This window comes from Hibiscus syriacus, unplaced genomic scaffold, assembly GCF_006381635.1.
Source record: "Hibiscus syriacus cultivar Baekdansim isolate YM2019G1 unplaced genomic scaffold, ASM638163v2 tig00001980_pilon, whole genome shotgun sequence".
Taxonomy (NCBI): domain Eukaryota; kingdom Viridiplantae; phylum Streptophyta; class Magnoliopsida; order Malvales; family Malvaceae; genus Hibiscus; species Hibiscus syriacus.
Window position 1 is genome coordinate 890,253 of NW_024061902.1, and position 8,455 is coordinate 898,707.

The window sequence follows — 8,455 nt, forward strand, 5'->3', positions numbered from 1 at the left end:
AATTTGGAGGAATATTTCATTGTATGTTCGGCCCCCTTTGGAATGCATGCACCAAGTGTGAACGTGACTCATAGGCTCCCTTCATGTACTTTGGGTTGGTGAATGAGTTTGAAAATAATGCATCCATCTCCCTTGAATGTGAACAAGTCCTTTAGCCTCATTATATGATTGTACACGCCATAAATGGATTCATGAAGGTGGAAATGCATCAGGTGTGAACATGGCTCTTTATTTGGTGTAATTCCCTTACTTATTTCTAGCCTGCACTATCTTAATTAATCTGGGCATATCTTGAGCTCCCAATATCGGATTGATATGATTCAAAGTGCGTTGGAAAGCTAATAGATAGGGGATTAAATGTTAAGATACTTAATCCCCAAAAGATGCTTGGAGCACGTTCAAAAAATGACGATCAATCTGACTGACGTGAATCTGTCCATTGGATTGCCTTGAATGTACCTTGTACTAAATACAAAATGTATATAAGTTACAATGCTCAAGGTAATGAATAAGTAATAAGTAACATTCTAATGTAAAACATGATGCCATGGCTAATATAATAATGCAATTTATATGATAACATAAGTAAGGAATGTGTAACATATGCATGAAACAAGCTAATTAAAGATGTGACATACATGAATATCATATAAGATGCAAAGATAGGACAATATATGAATATTAAAGCATAGTTTAGAATGTCAAAGCATGCTTATAACACATATAAAGCATAAATGAGTAAATAAGTAATAAAATATGGAAGAACTTCAAAGTTGTGAGAATGTTTTGTTTGAACTAGGTGGTCGGTAGGTTCACATCAACTTCACCAACATCAAGGTAACCATTCCTCCATTTCATGGACGAACTGATCCTGAAGCCTATCTTGATTGGGTAATCAAGATCGAACACATTTTTGAATGCCAAAATTATACGGATCAAAAAAAAGGTCAGGCTTGCTGCTATGGAATTCGTGGACTATGCTTTAGTTTGGTGGGATCAATTGGTGAGTTCAAGAAGATGAAATGGTGAACGCCACATCACTACGTGGGAAGAAATGAATGCCATTTTGAGGAAAAGTTTGTGCCTACTCGCTATCACCGAGATCTTTATCATAAACTACAAAATCTGAAACAAGGAAGCAAAAGCGTTGAAGATTATTTCAAGGAAATGGAGATAGCCATGATTCGAGCCAATGTTGATGAAGACAGAGAAGCAACCATGGCAAGGTTTTTATCTGGCCTAAATCCTGATTTTGCTAACCTTGTTGAACTTTAGCATTATGTAGAGATTGAAGAGATGGTACATGTGGCCATGAAAATTGAACGACAACTCAAAAGGAAAACCTACAATCGGAGCAGTCCAAGTTTGGCCACCAAATGGAAGCAAAAGCATATCACCTTCTGGAAGCCAATTCCAGCCCAGGCAAAGGATCCTATAGAAGTAACCAAGACTAAACAAGTGGGCGAATCTAGCAAGGATAAAGAAAAGCAAACCAACACTTTCGAGAGGTCCAAGACATCAAATGTTTTGGGAAAGGTCATATTGCTAGTGATACGATCCAAACTAGCTCCAACTTTCTCCATGACTTGAACACACCATGGATGTTCTTCAAAGCTGTTTTTAAGGGAGTTCTTCATTACCATATCTTATACTATCATAAGCATGCATTCACATGTTAGTATAAATTATCATATTATTATTTCCATCCTATGCTTATTTGATCATGTTTTTCATATTATTCAAATATATGCTATGATTACATATCATTTCTTAGGATATTATTATTACTTGTTTCCATTTATCATTTATGAATACCATGTTATATGATATTCATGCATACAACATATACCCATATCTTTATGATTAATACACAATGTTATAAGCATGTTAGGATAGTCTTATAATCATATTAAGCATGATTATCATATATACATCAAGGCAACATCATTATTAATCACTTCATTAGTTCATATGCATTCATATTAGCTCTTAAGCTTCATGAATTATCTTACACATATTTTAAGATGATATAATTAGCTCATGACCTTCAAACATAGCTCACATCACCATAATCATACATGGCAGCAAGGTATTTAGCTCATAACAGCTCAATATCATGGACTTACCTTGTTTCCTTGCACATATAGGTACACTGGAGTGTGATGCACGATGAGGCAGCTTGGGTGTGATGCACGATGAGGCAGCTTGGTAGAGTATTTGGACGTTATATGCAGTTCACAAATAGCTCACAAATATCATGGCAGCTCATGGAACACTAAGGAAAGCTCAACTTAGCTGGAGGAGCTAGCATGTAGCTAAACTTAGCTGGAGGAGAGCTTTGGACCAAAGTGCTAAAAAGTGAACTAAAGGTAGCTAGAAGTAGCTGGGAGAGTAGCTGAGGAGCTGAGAAGACCAAAGCTAACTAGCTTGAGTTTATCAAGCTATAACTCACCTAGTTAGCTACCAAGACACTCATCTAGCTTACCTTGAAGCTAGTTCATCTCTAGGCTGCCCAATGAATGCCATGTCATCTAGATACACATTGGAAGCTAATTCACGCCTAGTTGTTGCCTATCTTCATTCCATGGACTTCAAGACATCATCCTATGGTTGCAACCTCATCAAAGCATAGCAAGAAGACCCATGTGCATTCATGTAGGCTGCCATGTGCATCATTCAAGCATGTGCACTTCATGTGACATCAAATTGAGGGATGCTTCCTATTCGGCCAAAGACTCTTTCCTCTTCATTTTGGCGCCCAAATAACTTCCAAATGCATTCAAATCATCCTTAGGGCCAAACCAACACATAACCATTTGGCCAAGAGCATGTATTTTCATTAAAGTCTTGTTTTTTCATTAAAAATCATGTCATTTTAGGAAGGTACAAGGGCTGGCCGAACCAACATGTACCTATTCGGCCAAGTCCCTTCAAAAACTATAAATAGGCCATTATATTTCATTTGTAATCAGACCTTTTTGATTAATATAAGTGAGATTATTATCTTCCTTAAGTCCTGGTGACTTTTATCGAATTATCAAGTATTTTATACTTGTGGCATCAACCCTTTTCTTTCACCTTAATACTTATGGTTCCTAGTTCTTATAACTAGTGGGTCAAAGTCCTTAATACCACCCTTTGAAAAAGCAATATAAAGTCTGGGTCTTTGCTCTCTATAGCATTGGTTCTTCTTTGAGACTTCTTAAAGATACTATCCTCACTACCATCCCTTTGTTTCATAGCCATAACCTATAGCCATTTCAATCATCTTCCGCTTCCATCTCTCATTTAAACAACCCACCTATTCACCCATACGTTTACCACCCTTAACCATCTCTTTTTGAGCCATTCACTTATACAGGTTGTTTTACTTCTTTCCTAGATCCACAATCAATTGTTAAGGCATCAGAAGAGCCTTACATCAGCCAGTCAAAGTCCCAACCAAAATACCATGATGGTACTTGACAATGGAGATATTGTCTCGAATTCTGAAGAGCCTATTTATGACGAGGAACCTGAAGCAATACAATAAGAAGAATCTGAAGAGAATGCAGACCATGGAGATATGCTTGTTTTGAAAAGGTTCCTACAATCACAAAAGTCTCAAGAGGATCTTCAAAGAAACAATATTTTCCATACAAGGTGACATGTCAAGGACAAGGTTTGAACTATGATTATCGATGAAGGGAGTTGCACAAACGTAGCCAGTATTCTTATGGTTGAAAAGTTAGGTTTGGCAACATTAAAGCATTCCACTCCATATAAACTCCAATGGCTCAATGAAGGAGGTGAGTTAAATGTTACCAAACAGGTTCTAATTCCTTTTTCAGTTGGTAGGTACAAGGACGAGGTGCTTTGTGACATTATCCCTATGCATGCTAGCCATATCTTACTTTGTAGACCATGACAGTATGATAAAAGGGCCATCCATGATTGTTATCACAATCAATACACTTTTAAGCATGATGGACGCAAGGTAACCTTGGTGCTTTTAACACTTGAAGAAGTACAACAAGACCAATTGCATATGCAAAAGAGTGTACAAGCATGGCGCAAAGATAAGCCACCAATGAAGAATAAAGAGGGACGAAACATAAAACCAAACTTCTTCATGAAGAAACATGATGGTTCAATGCTGGAAAATGAAGGGTCTCCTACGAAAATTGGTGATGGTTGGAATTTAAAGACATAACTATTTACCAAGGGTCTTAATCGTCAAAAGAAAAGTACCCCTTTATTTGAAACCTATTCTCTTCTCACTTTTCAGGACCAACCACGTGAAAGGATACTTTCAAAAGGGATATCCCTAGAAAAAGATCATTCCCAAAGGGTACCTATTGGTAAATTGATGTGATCCAATTCAACATCATGTTTACATTGGCTATTTCAACCTTACAAGGGAATAAACTTTCTAACTTTGCTTATTTCATATGTTATACTATAGCTATTATCATATATATATATATTATATCTATAGTTATTATGATAATAACTTATTCATTAATATGTGAAATATAAGTTATTATTATATAATATAGTCACATTCTTATAATATACACATTTTATAAGTTTATATACTTAGTTTATTTTCTTATGTTATGCATGTAGGCATATTCAACCAACACTTGGGAGCTACATTGGAGCTAAATGGTGCATGTAACGGCAAGGAAACTCACATAGGGACATTTATGAGAGCATAAGGATTTATTGGCAAAAAGTTATCCGGAGGCCCGTTAGCTCATAGCTGGATTGAGCTGATGATTTGAGCAACAACATGACCTCATTTCAGCTGGGGAGATACACCATCAACATCACCACTTAGGGCACTTCAAATATGTCCTAAGTTAAAATTTGTGAAATCGTACCTTTTCGTGAATAGTTGCCACCTCAAGAGGTACCTTTTCACAAGGAGCTGCCCAAACGTTCACCATGTTACCAAGTCATTTAATACCAGCTCACCTCCAGCTCATTCACACCAAAAGTAGCTCAAACATGAAGGGTTACCTTTTTCAAGCATTGTGACCTTTCATGAATGATGCTGCCTGATACGATCCAAACTAGCTCTAATTTTCTCCATGACATAATCACACCATGGATGTTTTCATTGCTGATTCTAAGGGAGTTCTTTCTTACCCTATCTTATATTATATCATTTATACATTCTATTCTATCATAAGCATGCATTCACATGTTAGTATAAGTTATCAAATTATTATTTCCATCCTATGCTTAGTTGATCAAGTCTTTCATATAATTCAAATATATGCTATGATTACATATCATTTCTTAGGATATTATTATTACATGTTTCCATTTATCATTTATGAATACCATGTTATATGATATTCATGCATATAACATATACCCAGATCTTTATGATTCAATGTTATAAGTATGTTATATTAATCTTACATCCATTTAAGCATGATTCAATACATTCATGAAATGGCAGCATGCTTAATCATTCATTTGTTAGCTCATATGCATTCATTTTAGCTCCTAGGTCTTACACATTAGCTTACATATGTTATATCATTATGTACTTAGCTCTTGACATGCATTCATAGCTTGTATCACTCAAACACCTCACGACAGCATGCATTTTACCTTAAATAAGCTCACACATTACTTATTTTATTTGTTTGGTGATTCCTATAGGTGAAACACAAAACAAGGCATATTATGGTAGCTTGGTTAGCTAAAAGGACAAGCATAGCAGCTCACACTAGCTCATGAACATTATGACAGCTCATTTCATCACATAAGGAGCTTCAACTTAGCTGGAGGAGCTAGCATGTAGCTGAACTTAGCTGGAGGAGAGCTTTGGACCAAATTGCCGAAAAGTATACTAGAGGTAGCTGGGAGAGTAGCTGAGGAGCTGAGAAGACCAAAGCTAACTAGCTTGAGTTCATCAAGCAATAACTCACCTAGTTAGCTACCAAGACACTCATCTAGCTTACCTTGAAGCTAGTTCATCTCTAGGCTGCCCAATGGATGCCATGTCACCTAGATGCACGTTGGAAGCTAAGTCACGCCTAGTTGCTGCCTATCTCCATTCCATGGACTTCAAGACATCATCCTATGGTTGCAACCTCACCAAAGCATTGCAAGAAGACTCATGTGCATTCAAGTAGGCTGCCATGTGCATCATTCAAGCATGTGCACTTCATGTGACATCAAATTGGTGCCAAAACACCAAGGGATGCTTCCTATTCGGCCAAAGACTCTTTCCTATTCATTTTGGCGCCCAAATAACTTCCAAATGCATTCAAATCATCCTTAGGGCCGAACCAACACATAACCATTCGACCAAGAGCATGTATTTTCATTAAAGTCTTGTTTTTTCATTAAAAATCATGTCATTTTAGGAAGGTACAAGGGTTGGTCAAACCAACATGTACCTATTCGGCCAAGTCCCTTCAAAAACAATAAACAGGCCATTATATTTCATTTGAAATCAGACCATTTTGATTAATATAAGTGAGATTATTCTCTTCCTTAAGTCCTGGTGACTTTTATCGACTTATCAAGTATTTTTAATACTTGTGGCGTCAACCCCTTTCTTTTCACCTTGATACTTATGGTTCCTAGTTCATTTAACTAGTGGGTTAAAGTACTTAATACCACCCTTTGAAGAAGCAAAATAAAGTCCGGGTCTTTGCTCTCTATAGCATTGGTTCTTCTTTGAGACTTCTTCAAGATATTATCTTCACTTCCATCCCTTTGTTTCATAACCGTAACCCATAGCCATTTCAATCATCTTCTGCTTCCATCTCTCATTTAAACAGCCCACCTAATCACCCATACTTTTACCACCCTTAACCATCTCTTTTTGAGCCATTCACTTATGCAGGTTGTTTGCTTCCTTCCTAGATCCAAAATCAATTTGTAAAGGTACAAGTTCCTTACATCAAGTGGCATCAGAAGCCTTACATCACTACCCATGAAGATGTCCATTCAATTATGAGCACGTTGGTGAAGAATTTACATCCATTGGAGGCTTACATAATCAAGGAACATGAGATAGTGCTCCATACCTATTCGGCTGCAACACATGCTATGCATATGAGAGCTTTTGGCGCCAACATAAGGAGGTACATTACCATTCGGCCAAAGAGAGGAAAATGGTACCAAGATGAACCAACATGCATATTCAGCCAAGGGAGATGTCTTCCCACCCTTAGTCGAAACATTAAGTCCCTCCATGAAGGGTTAGCCAAACCATCACAAGCCTAAAGGACTCATCCATTCATCTTAAGCATTATGTACTTCCATCAAAAGTCATGTATCAACCGAATAGCTATGTAACCATTCGACCAAGCCCTCTCATTTCCTATAAATAGAGAGGCTTACCATCATTTTTAATCATCTCATCTCATATATAAAAATTACTCTTGTGAGTTAATTTCTCTTCAAAGTTCTTTGTGAACTTTATCGATTAAACAAGTATAATTCCTATACTTGTGGCATCATTCCTTCCATCCTGATTCCAAAATTCCTAGATTAATATCTAGTGGGTTGAAGACACTATCACCACCCCTCAAGCAAGTTTGGGAAGATCAGGATTGTGCTCCTTAGCATTGTTTTATCTTTGGCGTGTTTGAGATACAACATCACCACCATCTTCATTTCATCATCAACCATCATCAACATCCTACATCAAGACCATACCAACTTCATTCTTTCGCAGCCATCTCTTTTCTAACTTTATTTCATTTCTTTCTATTTCCATTATTTTTATTATTATCCATTTCTTAATTCCACTATTAATATTATTTTTCTTTCTTATTTTCATTGCAGCCAATCTTATAATTCAAGGACATCAGTACTTGTCAATCCTAGATCGGGGCATAATAAGACTATCTACTCTCTTCCATCAAAACGTGTAGATCAACCTACATCAAGTGGTAATCAGAGCATAGTTGGATTCTGATGTAGTTCAACCTAGCCTCACTTGGATGGATGGTGAAGTCAAGGTTGTACCTTTGATTGTTTCGATCTAGGAAAGTAACAAGGATCCTGCACAAACAATAAAGCTCAAAAAAAATAATTAAATGGAAGTAATGAAATGGAAAGATAAATATGGCAGCAATATATATATATATATATGTTGGTGATATGTTTAAAGGAAATGATGAAGTATAGTAATGGAAGTAGAATGAAGGTGATAGATATGAATACAAAAGGTAGTATCTCAAAGAAGACTCAAAGAAGAACCAATGTTAAGGAGTGGTAAACAAGGACTTTGACCCACTATCTATAAAGATATAGGAACCAGAAGTAACAAGGACTTTGACCCACTATCTATAAAGATATAGGAACCAGAAGTAACAAGGACTTTGACCCACTATCTATAAGCTTGATAAGTCGATAAAGTTCACTTAAGAACTAAAGAGAGAAACTATCACAAATATTTGATTAAACAAAGTGAATTGGTTCTTACAAATGAAATGGA